Source organism: Labeo rohita, chromosome 23 (genome assembly GCF_022985175.1).
Source record: "Labeo rohita strain BAU-BD-2019 chromosome 23, IGBB_LRoh.1.0, whole genome shotgun sequence".
In the NCBI taxonomy this organism is placed as follows: Eukaryota; Metazoa; Chordata; class Actinopteri; order Cypriniformes; family Cyprinidae; genus Labeo; species Labeo rohita.
In genome coordinates, this window is record NC_066891.1 from 24,081,312 (window position 1) to 24,106,592 (window position 25,281).

Below are 25,281 nucleotides of genomic sequence, written 5' to 3' on the forward strand. Positions count from 1 at the left end.
GAGACCACTGAGTTCTTTCCGGAACTTTTTTGTTAGGAGAAAAGTCTGTTTTTCTCAATTTTCTATTCATTGATTCTCTTTTCTATCTAATGCAAAATTAGATATTAAAAACTACATTGAAGCTAATTTGTGATTTTTCTTTCACAAGAAGCAGTTCTCCCTTATTTGTCTTTGTAAACATTGCACTGAATGGACCATTTCATGGAAGGACCATTATTTCAAGATTATACAACTGGACTTAAGCACTGTTAATCATCTATTCCCACTTGGGCACAAAAAAATAAATAAATAAAAAATAAAATCGTAATGAGTGCCAGACTCTCATCCAGCAGAACTAAATATTTAACTGAATGGTACATTTGACTCATAGACTGCAAAATTAAATAAGAAGTGTGAAGTCTGTTGTATAATTCCCAGCGAAGGCCTATTTGACAGTATGTAGGCCTAAAACTTGTGGTCTCCTGCCAAAGGCAGGTGAACCAAAGGACATACTGAATGTTTAAAGGCAGAACTTCGCAATAAATTCCATCACGGTTACTCTGGAAACTAAAGTGGCCTTTATAGGAAGAAAGAGAATTGAAAATTAATGTGAAGCAGAGAGAGAGTGAGCGATGGAGATATTTTATCCTCTGCTGGGACTTGTAAACATAAACTGATGCAGCTGTCAAATATTAGCGATATCTGATATGCCGGAGCGGTAAGTGACTTCCGTAATCGCGTTTAAAAGAAGGATTGTGTGTACACGTGTTTAGCGGCGCGTGCTTGTTTACGTGTGACAACGACTGGAGAAGCAGAGCCTGGGGACAAATCTAAATCGAGTGATGGTGTGTCTGTCAAGTTGCTATTCTACTTGTTAATGATCGTCGTCGACGAGAGTCTTCCCGAGAGATGCTATCGCGTACGCGAACTTGCCGTGAACCAATTTTCCAACCCATTCTCTGCAGCCAAATCAATTTCAAACTCAGACAACTTCTGTTAGCGTTTAGCGGGTTTATTGGTGCTCTTGTTGTTTATAACTCGGCGTACAATGAAAAGGCAGCAGGTTTAATTCTCGCACGCTAAAGACTGTGGAAAGCAGATAAAACGCGAGAGCGGGAGATGAAAGCGAGCTCGTAATAAAAGAAACAAAATGAATGAGCTGGGGTAAAAAGGGAAGCTTAATGACTGTGTTTGACTGACAGGGATTAGCGGCGTAAGCACACGCAGTGTGATTTGGGTAATTACAGTAGTGCTTTCCTGCTAAGACTGACTGTTACCTTGACGCCGCAGCAGCGCTCTCAAGGAGTCCTTGAGGAGCTGCGAGGGTGACTTGACACTCCAATAAAAATGGCTCGGAGGAAAACATATCCGGTTTCACCTCTCGCCTTGTTAACATCATCAAATAAAACAAGCGCTTGAGGAAAAAGTTACAAAAAGCGCAGTGATCTTTCTTTTCCCGCGCAGACGTCACTCAAGACTCTCGCCGTGGGGCGCATCGCGGATGCTACTGTGAGCAAGGAAACTGTTAGCGCGCCTTGTAATAACAGCTGAATTTATTAGATTTTCACATTTTCTGTAGAGCTTGTTCATACAAAACGTGCCTTCGTGATGGTATGATGGTGTTGTGGAGGCCTGTTATGCGGTTACTGTGCAAATGGTAAAGATGTGGCGTGTTTAGACGCATTTGCAAAGGACTTCTGGGTGTTTGCTAGGGCTATGCTGTTAAAAGAAAGTTCATTTAAAATGAAAATGCTGTAATCATTTATTCACTCTCATGTTGTTCCAAACCAATAAGCCTTTCTTTCATTTTTGTAACAGTTAAAGATATTATTGAGAAACTTGAGATATTTCTGTCACTCCACTAAATGTCCATTGCACAGATGCTTTGATGCTTCACAAAGTTCATGAAGACTGTAAAAACAATCCACATGGTTGTGCGGTTTAATTCACAATCTCTTTGTATGATGAAAAGATTAAATTTAGGATTCTATATAAACAATATGTGACTTGATATATGCACATAGAGTACATCATATATGGTAAACGTAAGATGTGGTGTTGATTGCTATTTGAGAACAAACATGATAGAATGGACTTGAATGCAATTATTTTTTATTGTTAAATTATTATTATTATTTAAATATATTTTAGTTAAGTTTCACAAATCTTGTTGCGTTTTTTCTTTTTAAATTTAATTTAAATTTCATTTTGATTTAATGTTTTAGACTAAATGTCTATGTAGTTTTAATGAATGTTGATTTTTGTTTTAGTTTTAGTTATTTTACATGAAATAAGAAATATATGACAGAAATTTTGTGTTTTTGTCATTTTTAATTTAATTTAATTTAAATTTTTTTAGATTAAATGTCTGTAATTTTAATGAATCTTGATTTTTTTTTTTGTTATTTTACATTTAATGATAAATATGTCAGAAATTTTGTTGTGCTTTTGTAATTTTTCATTTAATTTTAATTTATTTTGATTTATTTTTTTTTTAGATTACATGTCTTTGTAGTTTTGAATAATCTTGATTTTTGTTTTAGTTTTAGTTATTTTACATGAAATGAGAAATATTTCAGAAAAAAATCTTGTTTTGTCATTTTTAACTTAATTTAATTTAAATTTTAATTAAATTGATTTTTAGATTAAGTGTCTGTGTAGTTTTAATAAATCTTGTTTTTTTGTTTTAGTGTTAGTTATTTTACATGAACTGAGAAATACAGTATTTGTTAGAAATTTATTTTTACTATTTTTTTATTTAATTTAATTTTTGATTTTATGTTTTAGATTAAATATCAGTGTAGTTTTGTTTTATCTTGATTTTTGTTGTAGTTTTAGTTATTTTACATGAAATGAGAAATATATGTCAAATGCTTTTTAATTAATGTAATTTTTAATTAATTTAATTTTAATTTAATTTTAACTTTTAAATTTTACTTTTTTTTAGATTAAATGTCTGTTTAGTTTTAATTAATCTTGATTTTAGTTTATTTTACATAAAATAAGAATGTTAGAAATTTTTGTTTTTGTCTTTTTTAATTTAATTTTGGTTGAATTTTTTTAGCTAAAATTTTTTAGATAAAATTATTTTTGTTTCAGTTTTAGTTATTTTACATGAAATGAAAAATGTGTGTGTGTGTGTGTGTGTGTGTGTGTGTATACATACATATATACATATGTTTTTAATAAGGTTTTAGTTTTATTTGAAGTATTATAACCCTGATTTACATCTTGATTACATCAATAGAAATTTGGGTATATGCAGTATGTACATCTTGATTTACATGAAAAAAAAACCCTAAGTAAAGAATGTTTATAGGTATTAGCAGTAGAAACTGGGAAGTTGTTTTAAAGCACTCCCTTTAGGGAAAGAAATCTGAGAAGTGAGGTGAAAATTACAAGTTCAGTCGCTTAGAAATCTAATAGCACACCTTTCCTCACAAAGTCTGACGATCTGAGGTGCGATCCATGTCTGCAGCATGAACAGTGTGAAATGAGTTACGCACCATACTTCAATATTTAGTTTGAATGTCTACCCTAATTATAAGCAATAATAATAGTACCCTAGCAAACACCACAAATTGCTGATATGTTGATCTTAAGGCTTTGAGAATCGAAACATGTAAATGTTTGCTATTCTGAGCAGTGTTTGTTAAGTTTATCCTCCATAAATGAGTAACATAAATCATGTTTGTCAAAAAGATTGCATCAGTTTGTTAAATTAAATCTGCAGTGTGTGTACGTGCGTGTGGCTTCATGAAGATGTCAGGCCTCTGATAACATCCGACAGGACCTTTACTGCCCTTGTGCTTGTTTGTTTGTAGATCAACCTTATAGATCAGGAGAAAATTGTACAAGCCTCTATATTGTGTTTGCATTGAACGGCGTCAGCACGCTCACTCTCTGTTGTAGCTTTTCTATAGCTTTATGCTAATCGGTTCGCCATCGTTTTTCCCCTTAGATGTGACTGATAGCCTGGTTCGTGTGTGTGTGTGTGGTCGGGCGCTTGAAGGTCAGTAGGATGATTGCTCTTATGGGATTTCTCTGCTGTTTATCCCCTCTTTCCTCATCTGTTTTCCCCCTTTCTCATCTGGTTCCAGAGTAGGTGCTGATAGGAGCGTTGCTGTTTTTTAAATAAGATCTGGCAGTTGTGTTACATGTCCCTGAGATTGGATTTTGCCAAACTAATTTCCAATCTCTCTCTCCCTCACACACTCTATCTTTCACTCACTTACTCTTTCTCTTTTCTGCTTTTATGTTGGTTCGCAACTACAAGATGGATTGATCAATGAATTTCAATTTAGACTCGAGTGTGATTCGTTAAAGTTTACGCAGGATGGAAAGGAGAAACAGAGACGGCGAGAGGAAAAGAGAGATAATCATAGTGTGGCCTATGCTGGCATTCATTAAACCAGCTCTACTGGACTAGTCTAGCGGGGTTTAATTGGGTGCCTGAAAGGACTCTGGAATCAATTGACTCAGAGAAAGGGATGAAGAGCGGATGAGAAATAGAAACAGTGAAGGGATAACAGATGGAATTAAAACTAGGCTGCCTGAAGGTTGCAGCTCTCCTTGAATTGATTTCAGGACTTACGGGGGAAGGGCGGCAAAGTGTTTGTTAAAACCAAGACTTACTAAACCTAAATCATGCCAGTTTCTATTCTTCGAAAGATCAGTATTTAAGTACTGTGATTGAATATCACTGCATTAGAAAATATTAAACCAGCTGGCAAGTTGGTAAAAAGATAAGCAAATGGGGTAAAAAAAAAAATGTTTCAAATGAAGATAAAAAGTACTGAGACTTTCTGGTCGTCAGATATGGGTTATGCACATGGTTAATGTGATGAATTACACCTGTGGTTATAGCAGTGCATTGTCATGTGACCATATATGAATTTGATGACTCCTCTCCTGTGGCCTTGTGGGATTGTGAAGTACCCATCAGAACCACTTGGACATTTGGACATTACTCATTTGACACACTGCTTTTTGGATATTATCTAGAAGGGAAGTAGTCACTTTTGACCACAGAAAAGGGAAGTTAGTTCCGAGAACCACTTTTTTTTCTGATGCGCTAGTTTTGTCGAAAGTGTCAAAAGTATTCAAACCGCTTCATTTTTTTCGTTTTTTACACAGTGTGTTATTTTGCTGCCTTATGTTAAACTGCTTCAACTTACTTTTCCCACTCAATCTACACTACATACTTTGGAAGCCCAGTTCTGCAACTGAATTAAAAAAAAAAAAAAGGTAATTGTGACTTTTCTTTCACAATTGTGACTTTTTTTTCAGAATTGCCTGATACAAACTCCCAGAATTATGAGACATAAGCTCGCAATTCTGACTTTTTTTTTTTTTCTCAGAATTGCAAGTTTAGATCTCTCAATTCTGACTTTATAACACACAATTGCGAGTGAAGTCAGAATTGTGAGATATAAACTCATGATGTTGAGAACATATCAGTCTTTTTTCCCTCAAAATTGGATTGTATTACTCGCAATTGCAAGTTTATATCTTACAGTTGTGAGAAAAAAAAATTCAGAATTGCAATACAAACTCACAAATGTGAGAAAAAAAAAAGATAAAAACTTTATAACTCACAACTGCAAGTTTAAATCTTGCAACTCAAACTTTATAGCGCGCAATTGTAAGTTAAATCAGAATTGTCAGATATAAACTCGCAATTTTGACTTTATGACACGCAATCGCGAGTGAAGTCAAAATTGTGAGACATGAACTAATTAATAAAGAACTATAACTAATAGTAATAATTCTGAGAACACATCAGTCTTTTTTCCTTCAAAATTGGATTGTATTACTTGCAATTGCAAGTTTATATCTTATATTTCAGAATTGCAATATAAACTTGTAAATGTGAGAAAAAAATTGGAACTGCAAATTTTTATCTTGCAATTCTGGCTTTATTTCTCACAAATGAGTTTATATGACTCAGTTCTGAGGAAAAAATTGCAGAATTGTGACTTTATATCTCTTAATCCTGACTTTACAACTCACAACTGCAAGTTTATATCTCGCAACTCAACCTTTATAGCACGCAATTGCAAGTTAAATCAGAATTGTCAGATATAAACTTCCAATTCTGAGACCATATATGAGTTTATATTATGCAATTCTGACAAAAAAAATGACTTTATATGTCTCAATTCTGACTTGCATATAACACGCAATTGCGAATATCACAGTGCTGAGAAAAAAATGTCAGAATTGTAAGATAAAAAGCCGTAGTTACTTTTTTTAATTTAGTATTCAGTGGCAGAAACGGGCTTCCATACCATACACCATAATGACAAAGCAGTTTTGCAACAATCTTGCAAATTTATTACAAGTGAAAAATTATTATATTGCAAAAGTATTCATACCCTTTTCTGGGACACTTGAAATTTAGCTCTGTGGCAAATTCAGTTGAATGGGTATGATTTGGAAAGGCATACACCTCTCAGAAATTTTGCCCTGAGGTCAAAATATCTGCCTGTAGAGCTCAGAGAAAGGATTGTGTCAAGCCACAGATCTGGGGAAGAGTTAAGAAAAAAAAAAAAAAGTTGCATTGAAGCTTCACAGAAGCATGTAGCCTGGATTATCCTGAATGGAAGAAATCTGGAACAACCAGAACTCTTCCTACAACTGACCAAACTGAGCAATTCATGGAGAAGAGACTTGGTTAGACTGGTGACCAAGAAGCTGATGGTCACTCTAGTTGAGCTCCGTAATCATATATGCGTATGGGAGGAACTTACAGAAAGACAAACATCACCGCAACACCGATCTGGGCTTTTTGGTGGCGTGGCCAGACTCAATCCTCTCCTCGGTTAAAGACACGTGAAAACCCACTTGAAATTTGCAAAAAAGCACCTAAAAGACCCTCAGACTGTGAGAAACAAGATTCTCTAGTCTGATAACGTTTACTATACGGGAGCAACATAACAAAATGTGAAAAAATGAGGGGGTATGAATACTTTCGCAATATAGGCCTATATAAGAGACTGTACAGACATGTATAATGTTATTAAATGCTTCTGCTTCAAATAAATACTGTTATTTTAAGTGTTTCTTAAGCAGCAAATCAGCATTTTAGAATGATTTTTTGAAGGATCATGTGACACTGAATACTGAATGATGCTGAAAATTCAGCTTTGCATCAAAGGAATATATTACGTTTTAAAATACATACCTGTCTCACTGAAATGTGTAATGAGTTATTACAGCTTGGCTAGTCTGCCACTGCATGTGCTCTCAAGAACACACTTATGTTTTTTATAGCTTTGCCCAGTCTGAATACAGGCAGGGGGCTCTGGTGTGGTTCGCCATTGCTTTTTTAAATCGCCTCACGGACCAGCGGTCATCAGCTTGTCTTACCAGGCTCAGCAACTATCTAAATTATTAATCTGAATCTGGGAGCATAGACGCATCACAGCAGACCCCAGAGGCCAGACAGGTCTACTGTCCAGACAGAGAGACAGCATATCAGACATTTTACTCTGTATCTTTTTTGATAAATATAATATAGGCTGGAGCAGTGGCCCTGTGGTTAGTGCTCCAGACACGAAAACCAAAAGAGACGCAAGCTCAATTCCAGCTCATATCATGTACTGATCCCTCTCTTCCTCCTATCATTTCCTCTCTCCTCTCAACTACCTTGTGCCCAAAATCTCAGTGACTAAACAGGCAATGTTTGTGTATGAAGGCAACTTTTAAGGAAACGTATTTTACGCTGGCTTTCTAAAGCACCCATGCCACTTCTATTCGGAAAAAAGAAATAGCAGCTGATGTACTGTTAGTCACTCAGGAGGTTGTTGTGTGCATTTCCTTCTCTCTTCTCCGAACAAATGAGTCAGTATTTTTTTAAGTGTTGTATTAATTTCTAGCTTGTTGAGTAAGCCGTGTAGCAGCAGGAATTAATTGCATCTTTGCAATAGTTATGTGAAGCAGCAGCATGCAGCGTGGTGATTAAAAGCGCTTCACATGGAATATGAATAAGAGCATAAATCACGTCAAACGGTGGGCTGTGTAATGAGAGAAAATGATCATGTGGTGCGTCTAGGCCAATCCGCGATCTCAGAGATTACTGAAGGTCATAGGAGGAGAGGAATCCTGATAAAGAAGATAGCAGCAAAAAGACATTCATGTTTTTGCTTAATACGTGAACTAACTTTTTTTACAGGAAAAAGTTAGCTGCAGTACATGCATTTTTTGAGTTTTGCTGTGCTGTGCTTTGCTTGTTTGTTTTTTTATCTTTGCTTTGCTTTCTGTTTAGTTATTTGCTTTGCTTTTGTTTTGTTTTTCTTTTTGTTGTTTTGTTTTTTATTTTGCTTTGGTGTTACCTGTTTTGTTTTGTTTTGTTTTGCTTTGGATTGTGTTGCTTTGCTTTGCTTGTTTTTTTTTTCTTTGCTTTTTGTTTTTGTCTTGTTTTGTGCATTGCTTAGTTTTTTGTTTAGTGTTGTTTTTCTTTTCGTATTTTTTTGCTTTTCTTTTTGTTGTTTTTTGTTGCATTTTTCCTTCATTCCTTTCCTTCTGATTTGTTTTTCTTTTCTTTTTTTGTTTTTGTTTTTATTTTTCTTTGCTTAAGTGTTTTGTTTAGCTTTCATTTGTGTTGGTTTGCTTTGCTTTTTGTCATTTTATTTTTGCTTTGCTTTTTGTTGTTTTGTTCTTGCTTCGCTTTATATTTTTGTTGTTTTGTTTTTTGCATTGCATAAGTTTTTTTGCTTTGCTTTTTGCTTTTTATTTTTTGTTTTGCTTTTGTTTTGTTTTGCTTTTTAGTTTTGTTGTTTTTTTGCGTCGCTTATTTTTTGTTTTGCTTTGCCTTTTGTCTTAATATTTTTTTTGCTTTGCTTTTGTTTTGTTTAGCTTTTTGTTGTTTTGCTTTGCTTTTTAGTTGTTTTTTTGTTTTTTGCATTGCTTAGTTTTTTGTTTTGCTTTACTTTTTGTTTTTTATTTTTAGCTTCGCTTTTGTTTTGTTTATCTTTGATTGTTTTGTTTTTGCTTTGCTTTTTAGTTTTGTTGTTTTTTTGCATTGCTTAGTTTTTTGTTTTGCTTTGCATTTTGTTTTATTATTTTTATTTTTTGCTTTGCTTTTGATTTATTTAGCTTTTTTTTGTTTTGCTTGGCTTTTTAGTTTTGTTGTTTTGCTTTTTGCATTGCTTAGTTTTTTGTTTTGCTTTCCTTTTTGTTTTTATTTTTAGCTTTGCTTTTGTTTTGTTTAGCTTTTTGTTTTGCTTTGTTTTTTGTTTTGCTTTGCATTTTTTGTTATTGCATTGCTTATTTTTGTTTTTGTTTTGTTTAGCATTTTGTTGTTTTGCTTTGCTTGTTGTTTTGTTTTTTCTTTGCTTTTTAGTTTTGCTTTAGTTTTGTTTTTCTTTGTTTTCTTTGTTTGTTTTTTGCTTTGCTTTGTGTTTAGCTTTTTGGTTTTTTTTGCTTTGTTTTGCTGTTCATGTTTTTGTTTTGTTTTTCTGTACTTTTTACAGTTTTTGTTTAGTTCTTTGCTTTTGTTTAGTTTTTCTTTTGCCTTGCTTTTAAGTGTTTTGTTTTGCTTGTGTTTGTGTTAGTTTGCTTTGCTTTTTGATTTTGTTGTTTTGTTTAACTTTTTGTTGTTTTGTTTTGCTTTGCTTTTCTTCTTTTGTTTTGCTTTTATGTTGGTTTGCATTAATGTGTTTTGCTTTACTTGTTTTTTGTTTTGTATTGCTTTGTTTTTTGCTTTGCTTATTGTCTTGTTTTGCTTTTTATTTGTTTTTGCTTAGCTTTTCGTTGTTTAGTTTTTTGCTTTGCTTTTATGTTTTGTTTTTTGTTTGTTTTTGCTTTTAGCAGATAATAGAGCAAAGTTCACCATGTTTGTGCATTTTACATGTACTAAATTCTGTCGTTACAGTGGAAGAGATCCTCCTCAGGTTGTTATATCACATTTCTGCTAGGTGTGATTTTCCTCAAATACACCAATAGAGACGTAGGTCACAAAAATAGAACGGGAGATCAAGAAAGAGGAGAGAAATCATGACGCATGGAAAAGGGTGACAGACAGACAGAGAGGGAGATGAAAGCCGCCTCTGTATCAGTTTTCTCTCACCTATCCATCACCTTGGCGACAGCAGGTCTGTGGTTGGGCCTGTTTGCTGTCACTGAAGCTGTAGTGAGGGAAGCAGCCATTTTACATCATTGATTTACATTAGTCAGAGAAGAAAGCTGAAGAATGACTGAAGAGAGTGACTCACACGCACACACGCGCTCGCTCGTGTGCAGCCTTTTAATATTGCATTGGGTGTTTGGTGTCTGCTTTCTACTTGATGGGGTTTAATTTAATCTACGGTGGCTAACTTTCTCTCAGCGTGGGGCTCTTTTCAACACGCTGACAATTACAGAGTGAGAGAGGAGAGGGAGCAGAGGAGGAGAAGAGCTGAAGTAATATGACAGAAGAAAGAACCAGAAAAGGAGGATTACGGATGGCAGAAAACATAAGTGGGAAGAGAGAATAAGTGGCGGATTAGAGGAGAGGGTGATGGAGTGACAGAGATGGAGATGTGTAAAGATGAAGAGGAGAGAGGTCAGTGTAGGCTCATGGCTGAAGGGAAGGATGCTGAATGATGGCTGAGCGTGTGCCTCCTGTCAATGTCACCTTAACATGTCACTTTAACTGTCGACAGTTGCACAGCTTTTAACAATAGTGCTCTTTCATATGAAAAAGTTTTACTTTCTAACTTTATATGCTTTAATAAGACACATCTTGTGATTAGTTTTGCTCGTTCTTTGAGTTGAAGGTATTTCTGAAGTATTATATTTTGGCAAAAAATTATACAACTTCAAATTGTGCAGCTTGTTGCTATTACTTTTCTAGGCAAATGGTCTTGATCAAATGAAATTATAAAGTGGCAGAAAAGTACATCAACTCTGAAGGAAGGAGCCGAGCCAGGACTAGAATGTCTAGTTTTCATACTGTGGTCTGGGACTGCAAGAGAGTCCATGGATAACCGGAAAGAAAGATTTTTTAACATTATTTGATTTTAATCAAGTATTTGGCAACATAAAAGGCAATTGTTTATATTACACAAACTTGTTTCCAAACAGTATAAATGAGTGTTTATACATGAAAAGACTGCCTTTGTACTTCAGAATGTAAGTCTCATTAGGAGACCTGAGAAAAAATAAAAAAAATATTTTACAAAATGTGTTTTTATAGCCGTCAACGTGTTGTGTTTAACACATCTACCAATTTTGATAACAGTACTATATTTATTTATTTTTCCAGATAACATTGAACATGTTAACATATCTGCCATTTATTTATTTATTTATTTATAATGTTCTTTGGTTTCAGTCAAGTATTTGACAACATAAAAGGCAATATTTTATATTGCAAAAAACTTTTTTCAAAATATCAAACTTATTAAACATGTTTACTTGTATGTTTAACAGATCTACCAACAGTGATAATATTTAATATATTTATTTAACAATTTTCCAGATAATATTTTGATGATGTGCTTTGGTTTCAGTATTTATTTATTATTTATTTATTTATTTATTTATTTACAGCTATCAAGGTGAACATGTTAACAAAACTGCCATTTATTTATTTATTTGTTTATTTGTTTTGATAACATTACTATATTTACTTACTTGTTTTCTAGAAAATATTTTAACAATGTTCTTTGGCTTCAGTACAGTATATAACAGCATATTTTTTTAAATTGTATTTTTTTTATTTATTTATTTATTTATTTATTTATTTATTTATTTTTACAGCTATCAAAGTGAAAGTGAGCAAAATTTGATAACATTAATATATTTATAAAAAAAAAATTCCAGATGAAATTTTAATGCTCTGGCTTCAATACTATATATATATATATATATATATATATATACATAAATAATTTAAATTTGTAAAAAAAAAAAAAAAATACAGCTGTGGAAAACTGCCATTTATTAATTTATTTATTTATACCTCTGCCAATTTTGATAACATTACTATTATTTCATTCATTCATTAATTTACTAGATAATATTGTAACAATGTGCTTTGGCTTCAATAAATGCATATAACAGTATAAAATTACTACTTTTTAAATAACATGTTGATTAGAATATTACAGTTACACAGTTTAAATAGCTATTTTTGCTTGCAAATATTTAGCTGCTTTTATATTTCGTAAATGGGGCCCTTGCAAGGAGATCACTATATTTGGGACTCCTTGGGATCAAAGCACTTTGAAAACCCCTCGCAACCACTCAAAACACTTGAGCTACAAGATAGCAACACCCTGAAACCCACCCCTCTTGGTCGTTAAAAACTACCAAGGAAATTATGTGAGAACAGAGAGTGGTAATGTGCTTAGAATTCACTGCATGCCATGCTTGACCACGTTCAATCCACACCATCACCACAACTCGCCAACCCCTACACCACAGCTCTGACACCACAGTACTTTTTCACCCTTTGACCCTGCATTTCAACTCGCATACATTTTGTTTACCAAATTTCAGAATAGCGCACGAACACGTCTACATCTCAACAACTAGCTTCTTGAGGCTGAATAGCGCACCATTTCAACCCTGCTTTTGTCCGGGGTGAATGGTGGGCCACTAATTACCTCTCCTCCTCTTTCACTCTCAGCCCTTCTGTAATACAGCTTAACATATTCACATCCCACCCTAAAGATGTCATGCATGAATATGCATGAGCCCCCTCAGCTTAATCCTCATGATTGACAGCTCGACATCTTAATCAGAGTGATTGATGGAGCGCTGATTCCATTCGATCGGATATCTCCTCCCTCCCTCTTTCTCCTCATGCATTCCTATAGCCGTTCCCACACTGTCATTAGCCATCACGCTAAACAACCTAACCTTCCTCGCCGAGGTCTCTTTAAGCTTTCATCCTGATTGCCGAGTGTAGTTTCTGGCCGCTTCGTCTGAATAAACTTGTCGCGCTCTGTTTTGCGTGCGTGTGTGTGTTTGTGTGTGTTTTTGTGGTGTGGTGCTCACTAAGCCCCCCTGCTCTGGTAATTGGGCCTGCTTTCTCTCAGCGGCCTCCGAGCGCAGTAGGAGCTGGCAGTGCGGTGGGAAAAAAAGAGGCCAGAAAGTCATTCTGCGTGTCCAAATGCACTGCACAAATCCATGACATCAGTATTCTGGTCAGACTTCACTTCAGACACAAAGAAAGAAGTGCAAAAGCAGGGGAAGGCATGAGAGAGAATGCGGGACTGAAAAAAGGGAGAGAGAGGCGCGCATAAAAGTCTTTTGACTAGGAATTAAATGTGGCCCATAGCTTTTTTTTTTTTTTTTGACAATGTCTTTAGGAGCAAATACGTTTTAAGCTCACAGAAAAATCAATTGCTGTAATTTGAGCAAGAGGCTGAAAAGAAAGACACTCTGAAAAATGAGAGATATTGAGAGCCTGACACAAAAAAGTTGGGTTTTGTGTAGTAGATGTGACTTTTCTCCATTTGCTTGTTTTGCAGAACAAAGAAGTCAGCTAGAAGAGCCGTGAGCTTGTATTCTGCACCGGCAGGTGAGTGACAGGATGTTGGACAAATGACACAGGCGCATGGCCAAGTTGTCATGATGAGAAATTGTCTTATTTAAAAAAGCTGCCCTCATGTTTTGGGCCCTGCCAGCTCTATTGGACATGTTGATCATTCTTTATACCAAACAGAAACAAAAGCGTATTGTTGAAGATGACTGTGTGCTATTAAAAAGTGCTGTGGTGGAAACATGGTGTCAGTATGATACTGTGGTGCTGCTATAAGGGACAGTTCACCCTGTCATTAATTACTCACCCTCATGTTGTTCCAAACCTGTAAGACCTTTGTTCATCTTCAGAACACAAATAAATATATTTTTTAAGAAATCTGAGAGCTTTCTGACCCTGTATTCTCGTAGCTTCATAACATTACGGTTGAACCACCAATGTCACATGGACTATTTCAACAATGTCATTACTACCTTTCTAGGCTGCTGTCTGCACAGGGTCAGAAAGCTCTCAGATTCATCAAAAACATCTTCATTTGTGTTCTGAAGATAAACGAAGGTCTTACAGGTTTGAAACGGCAAAAAACTGTGCAAAAACAATGAAATTTTGTGTTTTTGAGTAAAGGAGAGTGTGTGATAATTTTTTCTACATAGCAGATAGGAATCGTTGAAGCAAAGGGAAGAACAGAAATGACTGAATAAATACAGTATATGGATAAAATAAAAGGGGTGGAAGTAGGACATTGGGTCAGAGCTCTGTGGGGTGCTACAGAAACACACACACATGAACACACACACTGGATGACCTTTTTGCATAGTAGATCGCCCCTCACTGACCACACACAAATGCTTCATTACTTCTGCCTCATAGACACACACACACACACACACAATGTTCTGACAAATGATCTTGCATTCATACAGACACACACAAACACATACAATACCAGTCAAAGTTTGGACACACCTAGAGCCAGTTGTTCAGAAAGCTTAATCTGGATCAAAATGATCTGGAAGATCTGGATTTGGAAATCCCATGTTTTGCTATCCTTTTCTGCTGGTTTTTCAAAACAAAATTGGACTGGATCACAATGATCCATATATACACTTTTTCAGATAACCAAATCTGGCTTACTGGTGCTCTATGGAGTCCCTGGACATGGTGATGGAAAAAAATGAGATGGAAAAAAATATGTACAGTCATGGCCAAAAATATCGGCACCCTTGCAATTCTGAAAGAAGATGCAACACTTATCTCAGAAAATTATTCCAATTACAAATGTTTTGGTATTCACATGCTTGTTTTTTTTTGCACTGCAACAAGACAAAAAAAAAAAAAAGAAGAAAAGTCAAATTTGATAAAATTTCACACAGAACTCCAAACAAATTCAAGCCGATCTGCAGACACAGGGTAACACAGTGTCAGCTCGCACTGTTCGTCAAAACGGGACGCTATGGTAGGAGACCCCGGAGGACACCACTGCTGACACAAAGGCATAAAAAAGCAAGACTGGAGTTTGCCAAAACGTATGTGACAAAACCACAAACCTTCTGAGGACAAATGAAACAAGTAGAGCTTTTTGGTAAAGAATATCATGGCACTGTTTACAGAAAAAGAAATGAGGCCTTCAAAGAAAAGAACATGGTGGAGGTTTAAAGATGTTTTGGGGTTGCCTTTCTGCTTCTGGCACTGGATGCCTTGACTGTGTGAACTGTATCATGAAATCTGATGATTACCAAAGAATTTTGGGGCAGAGGTCATGGGTCTTCCAACAGGACAATGACCCGAAACACACTTCAAAAAGCACAAAAAGCAAGTGATTTCAGTTATTTTTCCAAAGGGGGTGCTACCAAATATTAAGTTAAGGGTACCAATAATTTTGTCCAATGCATTTTTTGGGTTCTGTGTGGAATTGTATCAGATTTGACTCTTCTTCTCTGTTTTTTGTGTTGTTCCAATGCAAAAAAAAATAAATAAATAAATAAAATAAATAAAAAGAAAAGAAAATAAACATGTGAGTACCAAAAAATTTGCAACTGCAACAATTTTCTGAGAGAGGGGTTGCATTTTCTGACAGAATTGCAAAGGTGCTGATATTTTTGGCCATGACTGTGTGTCAATTTACACAAATAACTACATCATAGTGGTTCATTTCCGATGACTGTGCCAATGCAGTTTACAAACAGTGATTTAAAAAATAAAACTCTTTTAAATAAATATAATATTTTTGTTTGATATTGACAGCTGTTTGGGGATTTGGGATATATTAAATATTACGAATGTTGTATTTTTGGACCAGTTTTACACTACCAGTCAAAAGATATGTGTTTTGAACAGTAAGATTTTTTTATGCTTTTTTTTTTTTTTAAATAAGTCTCTTATGCTCACCAGCTCTGCATTTATTTGATCCAAAGTATGGCAAAACAGTAAAAATTTGAAATATTTTTACTATTTAAAATAACTGCTTTCTATCTGAATGTATTTTAAAATGTAATCTATTCCTGTGATCAAAGCTACATTATCAGCATCATTACTCCAGTCTTCAGTGTCACATGATCCTTCAGAAATCATTTTAATAGCTGATTTGAGGTTTTGCCATACTTTGGATCATATAAATGCAGGCTTAGTGATCAGAAGAGACTTCTTTAAAAACATTTAAAATCTTACTGTTCAAAAACTTTTGGCTTTAGTGTACATTTTTGTTCCTGAAATCCACCCTTCTGCTGGGACCAGTATAATCCTGAGTTTTTGTAACAAAGGTATCCCAGACTTACTGAAAAGATTTAAACAACAATTTTATCAGTTTCAAAACCAAGATTTGATTTTGTGATCTAATTCGATTTCAGATTTCTTTTTTTATTTCTTCTGAACAACCTTTTGAACATTTTTAAGATTTGAACCAATCCATTAGCTGAAATCTGAACAACTGGCATCTACTCATTGTTTCAAAATCTGATGGAAGACAACGAAAAACATATGAATAAACATACTGTACACCTGATTGTAATAGTGTACAAAACTAATATGAAGTATTTAAGCATAAGACTTTTTTTTTCAAAGGTGTAACACAAGAGTATCCAGTTCAACTGTTGTCAGCATTCACTGTTGTTAAATGGAAAAGAGCAGCTTGGATATTCTGCTAAATATCACCTGTTGTGTTACACGCAAGAAAGTCATACAGATTTAGAATTTTCTTTTTCTAATTTTATTTCACATTGTTTGGTATATAAGTAATAGCTATTGCCCACTTATTTTGACTACTGTCCCTTCATACGAAATTTGCTAAAATAAAATGACAATTTAAAGGGATAGTTCAACCAAAAATGAAAATTCTGTCATGAATTACTCACCCTCATGACCTTCCAAACCCGTAGACCTTCATCTTCAGAACACGAATTAGGATATTTTGGATGAAATCCAACAACTTTCTGACCCTGCATAGACAGCAACACAACTGACACATTTAAGGCCCAGAACAGTAGTAAGGACATCAGTAAAATAGCCCATGTCATTGAAAGCTCCCAGATTTCATCAAAAATATATCATTTGTGTTCTGAAGATCAACAAAGATCCCACAGTTTTGGAACGACAGGAGAGTGAGTAATTCATGACAGGATTTTACATTTTGGGAGAACTATCCCTTTAATTCTGCCATTACTTCCTTACAGGAAAAAACAACTTGCGAATGTCAGATATGAGTGAATTAAGCCTTACATTCTTGCAAGTGTGTCCAAACTTTAAACTGTTAGTGTGCTGCTATCTGAACAGTACCAGTCGCACGCAGAATGCTTACACGCTAGTTTTAAACTTCTTTCTGCATGACCTAGAGGTCAGTGAACTTTCACCCAAGATTCAATCCTAGGCTTTCTGTGAACGCTTGGATCGATTCTGTTTATTCCTCCCACACTCTCTCTCTCCCACACCCACCCGGCAAAAAGATGAGAACATATTCCACAAAGATTCCTCTGATAAAGATCTCCTCTCTCTGGCTCATACGCACCCACACTAGCGCTCGCACAATGTGCATATGGTTTCAATCTTTCCAGCTGTCCCACGGTTGCAGTCAGAAGAGGCCAGCCTGGAACAGTACAGCATATGTGTGTGTGTGTGTGTGTGTCTCCGAATATAAGGAGGAGTAGAAAAAGACATCAGGGGTTAGAGGAGTGGAGTATAGAGGGAATGGGTGAGAAAGAGACACGGTCTGTTTTGTCTCCCAAGTCTCACTTTCTCCTTCACACACACACAGAGGCACACACACACACGGTCTCTAGGGATGAGATATGCTCTAGAAAGCAGGCATTCTGATTTCCCAGCAGGCTGTGCTAATGGAACATCAGGTTCAATCTGGCCCTCACTCTGTTTTGTTTCACTTTGTTTCGTCCGTCTCTGTGAGGTTACTGTACATTTTTCAGTGCCACTTCTGTGGTGAGTGGCGGCTGGCTTACTGACTTCATATCAAGTTTACATGTGCTATAATCCCATTTTCTGTTACACTAAGCAGTTTTGGTGAAAAGGGAAGATGCATCTGAACCTTCTGACCCACAGAGACGTGTGATAAGAAGTTATGAATTTAATTCCCAATAATATATTTATATATATTTATGGCCTGACGAGTTAACATTCACTGAGCCCTCTTTCTGCACAGCCTGTTCAATTGGTGGAAATTACTTTCTCTATGCACGTATTGCCCACACGTATTGTGTGTGTGTTTTTGTTGCTTTTTAAAAAAAAAAAAATCATGGTGTAGGTGATTGGTGGCTAAAAATGTGACTAATGTGGAGCAACCCTTCTAATTAGGTTTCTTCCATTACTAGCTCTTTTCTTTTCTTTTCTTTTCTTTTCTTTTCTTTCCTTTTCTTTATTTTCTTTATTTGTTTTGTTTTGTTTTGTTTTAAAAAATAGTTTGACAATATAATTGAGGTTTCTCTCATGTACTGGTTTTATTTTATTAATTTTATTGTTTTATTTATTTGTTTATTTTTTAAAAAAGATTTTGACTGAATATAAGTGGGTTTCTTCCATTACTACTATTATTTTATTTAATTTTATTATTTAATTTTATTTAATTTTATTTCCCTTTATTTTATTTCATTTCATTTCATATCATTTGTTTTGTTTAAAAAATAGTTTGACTGAATATAATTGGGCTTCTCCCATTACTAGTTTTATTTTATTTTATTTTATTTTATTTTATTTTATTTTATTTTATTTTATTTTATTTTATTTTATTTTATTTTATTTTATTTTATTTTAGTTAATTTCATTTGTTTTGTTTTGTTTTGTTTTAAAAAAATAGTTTGACTGAATATAATTAGGCTTCTCCCAATTCTAGTTTTATTTTATTTTATATATATTTTATTTTATTTTATTTTATTTTTGACAGTAGCAGATTGACAGGATCCTTCATGTGGGTCTGTCTTCTGGACTTGATTGATTGATTGATTGATTGATTTAAAATTTCTTGGCTGTACAGTAAGATGGTTTCTTTATTTAGTTTTATTTTATTTTTAAATATGAGTGGATATGGACATGAGTGGGTTTCTGTCTAGAATATATATATATATTTTTTTCATTTTTAATATAGTTTCAATAAAAGTGAGTTTCTCTCTCGACTAGTTTTATTTCCTTTTTTTATTTTTAACATTTTGACTAGATGAAATTTGAGTTTCACTCGACACTAATTTTATTTTTTCATTATACTTTATTTTACAAATAAAAATAAATAGTTCAAATAAAGTTTTAAGACGGGCCATGAGAAGCCAAACTGGTCTGAAAGGGCCATTTATAGCTGTTTTTAAGCTACCTGTACAAACACTTTCCCTCTTAAAACTGCAAATGACTTCCATTTCTGCTACATTATAAACATCTTTCCACTTTTCCACTAACTCTTTCAGAGACATGAGTCACTGTACTTGTTTTCCTTTGGTGTCAAAGGAACATCCTTCTGTTTTGTAAAAAAAAAAAAAAAGAGTTACAAGGACACTTCTTGTTGTTCGTCTGCCGTCCACCCCCACATCAGATGTGCTGGGCCTCTTTAAAGCTGGTAAAGTGTCTGTAGGTGTGAGTTAGAGCTGTCAGTCAAACTCCACGCCACAATGACTGGCGGATGGACTGCTGGTTTCAAATAAGGTCATTCTTCTTTCTTAATTGGGCACATGTTCTGTGAACAGCGGTACCCAATCTAACACGCTGAAAAAATAATGCACTTGTAATCTTGAAAATCCCAGTAGAGAGCCAGCGCTAATCCATCATTCTATTTCTAAAGGTTATTTTGGGAGAAAACTTCATTAGAAATAGCACTCCTTTGAGTGTGTGTCAGCAAAAGTGTAGTTTGAGGCGAGATGTGGGAGGATGTGGGATGAATAGCGTGCGTGTTTTTAGCAGAACTTTAAATGTGTGTTTTAATAAAGCGACAAAAGCTTTCAGTTTGTGGTTGGTTATTAATTTCTGAAAACGGCTCTATTTTGTGTACGCGGACAAAGCGTTGGGCTTCTTTATTTAGATTGGTTTCAGCAAGTGCAGTTATTTATTGGTGTGTGTGCGTGTGGTTTCCTGTATGTTTGAGTGTGTGAGATGAGAGGAGGGGCCGTGACCCGTCCCGCAGTGCTGTTTGTATTTTTCCGTGGTCCGCTGCCATGAGGACGTGTAGAGATTTGTTACCTAGGGTACCATTTATCATAGTAACAGCATCGTGCAGGGGCAACATGGGAGGAAACCAATCATCCATCATATACATGGCCTGTCTCCACAGCAACGCCACGGCCCGTGACCAGAGGTGGAGGGGCTGCTGGGGGATTGAGTGGATCGCTTAGTTCACAACTGGACAGCCTGTCGTGCATCTCACACACACCTAGCTAAATGAGGACATACTACAGATTTGTGCTGTTTTTATTATAAAGCTTTATATGCCTAAACCAAGCAAATATGTGTGTGTGTGTGTGTGTGTGTTGATGTGTGTATACGTATACACTGCCATTGAAAAGTTTGGGATCAGTACGTTTTTTAATGTTTTTGAAAGAAGTCTGCTAATCAAAGCTCCATTTATTTGATCAAAAATACAGAAAATATGATTGCAATTTAAAATAACAGTTTTCTACGGGGCATTGAACGCTTGAATCTGATTGGCTGACAAATGTGACCCTGGACCACAAAACCAGTCTTAAGTCGCTGGCGTTTATTTGTAGCGATAGCCATAAAAACATTGTATGGGTCTGTTAGATCAGGTCCCCACGCCAGACAATTAGGATCCAGCCCCGGACACCAGATCCAGTCAGAAAATATCAGTCTTTCGGTAACAGGACAACTAGTCAGCAAGCTGTAGTTACCCCAACCCCACTAACAGCAGGTTTCTGTCAGTTATGAAGTTGACCGATGGAAGCCAGAAAAGAGCAGAAGCAGGAGACGAAGTGATAATGGTAAAAAAAAGGTATAACAGAATTTATTGAACAGTTTTAGTTGCGTATGTCTCAATGTTCAGACTTCGTCTGGGGAGTACAGCTGAAAGAACAATGATATATCAAACGGATTCAACATCCCATAAACCTTGAATTTCCATAAACATCCCCGTTATCTATTTCTTAGACCAAACAATTCATGAAACCCCACAATCATGGAACTGAACAATAATGAAAATGCATAAGCAAGGAAAATAATAAGAAATATAAAATATAAAAACATCTAAATGAATACTATATATGAATAAATGAATAAATGATAAATACTTAAATAATCAAATAAATAATTAAATATGAATTATGTGAATGACTAATGATTATGAATAATTATGTAAATAAATGATTATAAATGAAATTAAAAACAAACATAAAATTTAAACACAACACAATAATTTGCATGGAAGGATCTAAGGATCCTTCAGGTCAAAATTATTGATTTTTGTTTTATGGCAAAAATCATTAGGATATTAAGTAAAGATCATCATCAAAACTTAATTTTTGGTTAGTAATATGCATTGCTAAGAGCTTCATTTGACAACTTTAAAGGTGATTTTCTCAATATTTAGATTTTTTTGCACCCTCAAATTCCAGATTTTAGAATAGTTGTATCTCAGACAAATATTGGTCTATCATAGCAAACCATACATCGATGGAAAGCTTAGTTATTCAGCTTTCAGATGATGTATAAATCCCAATTTGAAAAAATTGACCCTTATGATTGGTTTTGTGGTCCAGGGTCACAAATGTTCTGAAGGCATGGCGAACGTAGTTCCAGGCAGCTCTTGACCGCATTACATGTCTGCATCGCTTTGCCACATGATTTCAGTTATTTCACAGGTCTTTACAGCCTAAAACAGCAAATTAACCAAAACCCACAACAACACTGGCCAAATAATATATACAGTAAACAACGGGATAAAAACGACAGATTATTTTCATGGTTTTGCTATAAAATTACGTTTTATTATGTCCGGAAAGCACATACTCTATTTCTCCCACTCTCTCTCCCTTACAGGCCAGCACACACATATTAGCATACGCGTTAATGTTGTTAGCGCTGCTCTGACGATTAACAATTTAAAAACTACCTGACATTTCTCACAAGCGAGTTAACAACGGCGCTGTTCCTGAAGAAAGTGAACTTAAAGTTTCACTGTTAGTAGAGACGCTGCTGCCAAACACTTTTGAGATGCACAGACTCAGAGAGGTAATTCATGAGCTTAATCTCTCTCTCTCTCTGTCTCTCTCTCTCTTTCCATCTGTCTGCTTGTCTGTCTGTCAAATAACTTAATTATTAACTACATTAGTCTGCTATCAGTGGCTTAAGTTGTTACTAGGTCTAAAATGACGTTTTGGAATTAGCAATGGAGAACGCCTCGGATGAGCTGCGTAAGAAATTAATCCTACTCACAACAGCGTTTTAAGGATAGAAACCGGATGAAAGCCTTGAAATATGTCATCTGATGGATGTCTTGAGGTGTGGTAATTGTAGTAAAAGCGGAATAATTGACTTCGGTCCGTTGGATTCTTCTAAAATAACGCACACCTGAGGTGTAACGCATCACCATCGGCTGTGCATTATTTTCGAAGAATTCAATGGCCAGTCGCCAATTATTCCTTACTTAAAGGAGAAGTCCACTTCCAAAACAAAGATTCACATATAATGTACTCAGTCCCTTGTCATCCTAGATGTTCATGTCTTTCTTTCTTCAGTCGTAAAGAAATTATGCTTTTTTGAGGAAAACATTTCAGCATTTTTCTCCATATAATGGACTGCTATGGTGCCCCTAGTTTGAACTGCCAAAATGCAGTTTAAATGCGGCTTCAAACGATCCCAAATGCGGTTGTAAACCGCCGAAAAAGAGGGGTCTTATCTAGTGAAACGTTATTTTCAATAAAAAACTACAATTTAAATTCTTTTTATTCTCAAACGCTCGTCTTGTCTTGCTCTCCATGAACTCTGTGTATTCTGATTCAAGACAGTTAGGGTATGTCGAAAAACTCCAATCGTATTTTCTCCCTCAACTTCAAAAATCATTTCAAAATCATCCTACATCACTGCAAAGGTACCAACCCAGTCTTTGCAAAGTGAACATGCAAAGAAGATCAAACACCCTTAACAAAAAAGCTAAAACAGCAATAAAGGACGATTTTAAAGTTGAGGGAGAACATGAGATGGGAGTTTTTCAACATTCCCTAACTGTCATAAACCGGAAAAAAAAAACAGTCCAGGCAGAGTAAGACAAGATGAGCGTTTGGCATTAAAAAGTATATAAATTGTATTATTTTTATTAAAATAACCAATCATTATGCTAGATAAGACCCTTCTTTCTCGGCTGGCATTGTTCACAACCACATTTTGGATCGTGTGAAGTTGCATTTAAACTGCATTTTGAAAGCTCAAAATCGGGGCACCATATCAGTCCATTATATGGAGAAAAAATGCTGAAATATTTTCCTCAAAAAAACATAAAACAACCCGGCTCATGAAAATACCTGCCTCTCAATACATTTCTGCAACACCGTAAATACATACCTTACTGCATGTTTTACAGCAGTTTTAAAGTGAAATGTCCAGAGAGTGGCACTAAAACACACCTTCAATTTGTGATCGTGTCACTTTTTTATTACAGTGGTACAGGCACGCATTGCTGGGTTTTTATTATGCTGCTTGAGGTACGTATTGTGGCTGTTCATAATTCAAATGTCCAGGGAGTGTCGCTAAAGGTTAAAACTCTGTCCTGTTGGAAATATCTCCTACAACAAACCTAACCCTAAACCTAACAAATGCAAAAGTAACATAACAATACATTTGTTGATGCTGCTGTGCTACTTTAATTTCCTTAGCTGATTTGAGCTGTTTTGTTGAACCACAGTTTCACAGGGTTTGTTGAACCGGACACCTCTTACCTCTGTTCACCTCTCAAGTTCAACGCCGTATCGTGTGAGCTACTGAGCATACCTACTGAATTAGAAAACTCATAAAACTCAAAAGCTATTTATGTGACAGCAATGTTCAAAAGTATCAGTGTTCACATCTCGCAGGATGTTAAAATTATTTTGAAGTCATAACATAATGTTCTGCAAATAATTGTGTGAAAATTGAGCTTTATTAATCAAAACTGTACTTGTAAATCATACTTAGTGTAAAAAGGAATAAAAACTGTTTGAGTTTTACTGACTCTAGTGTTCATTTCAACTGGAAACTGCAGAGATTCATACATATAGGTATGTTTTTGTTTTTGTTTGCAGAAATGTATATAGAGCATCGTATTTTTTTATTATTTTATTTTGGTAATTTTATTGTTCGGAGTGTAAGAAAAAATGGAAAAATGTATTACATTTTAATTAAAATAAATATGAATATTCATTAAAGGATTAATTCACTACCAGAATAAAAATTTCCTATTAATTCCTTTACCCCTATGTCATCCAACATGTTCATGTCTTTCTTTCTTCAGTCGAAAAACATTCCCGGATTTTTCTCCATATAGTGGACTTCAATGGGAATCAACAGGCTGAAGGTCCAAACTGCAGTTTCAATGCAGCTTCAAAGGGCTCCACACAATCCCAGCCAAGGAATAAGGGTCTTTAACAGCATAACGATCAGTCTTTTTCAGCAACAGTTTATGTTTTAACCACAAATGCTCATCTTACACTATCTCTGTGATGTGTTTCTGTGACTTGTGATTTTTTGTAAAGGGCGTTTGACTTTCTTTGCACGATCACTTTGTAAACACTGGGTCGGTACTTCTGCCTATGTCACGCCTCACCTTATTAAAAAGACTATGTAATGCGTGAAGTCAAGCTAGTGCAAGGTTAGCATTTGTTGCAAAAAAGTATACAAATGTAATTTTTTAAAGAAATAAACAGATCGCTAGATAAGACCCTTATTCCTCAGCTGGAGTCCTTTGAAGCTGCATTGAAACTGCAGTTTGGAGCTTCAACCCACTGATCCCCATTGAAGTCAACTATGCGGAGAAAAATACTGGACAAACATCTTAGATGACATGGGGGTGAGTAAACTATCAGCAAATGTTTATTCTGGAACCAGGTGTAAGATAAGTATTTCTGTTGGTTAAGTATTTCTGTAACTTTTCAGGAGGCACTACGAAGAAGCACTTCTTTCTGTCTGTCTGTCTCTTCTTCTAAGTGTCTGGGTGATTTATTTTTGAGTATGTAGACTTTGCACAACCCTGCAGCAACTGGGTCTTTGTAAACAATCCACTTGAATCCTCTGAGCCTTGGCTGCAGGTGTGTGTGTCTGTGTGTCTGTGTGTGTGTAAGAGAGAGAGAGCCCCTCTTTAGGGTGTGATAGTGAGCATAGTATTTTTGGCAGTAGTTAAGGCCATTATATCAGCAAGAGTGTGGAGG

General features: G+C 35.3%; 1 protein-coding gene across 5 annotated transcripts in view; it reads left to right on the top strand.

The window, feature by feature from the left end:
- sulf2b (sulfatase 2b) overlaps positions 1-25,281 on the top strand; it is a 187,144-nt gene that overhangs the window by 15,539 nt on the left and 146,324 nt on the right. For 4 of the 5 annotated variants that reach the window (XM_051096099.1, XM_051096105.1, XM_051096106.1 and 1 more), the window contains one exon: positions 13,443-13,492. The exons of the other annotated variant lie outside the window; for it this stretch is intronic. The gene's annotated coding sequence lies outside the window, so the exon portion shown is untranslated. The remainder of the gene's footprint in view (positions 1-13,442; positions 13,493-25,281) is intronic. 5 annotated transcript variants of the gene reach the window in all.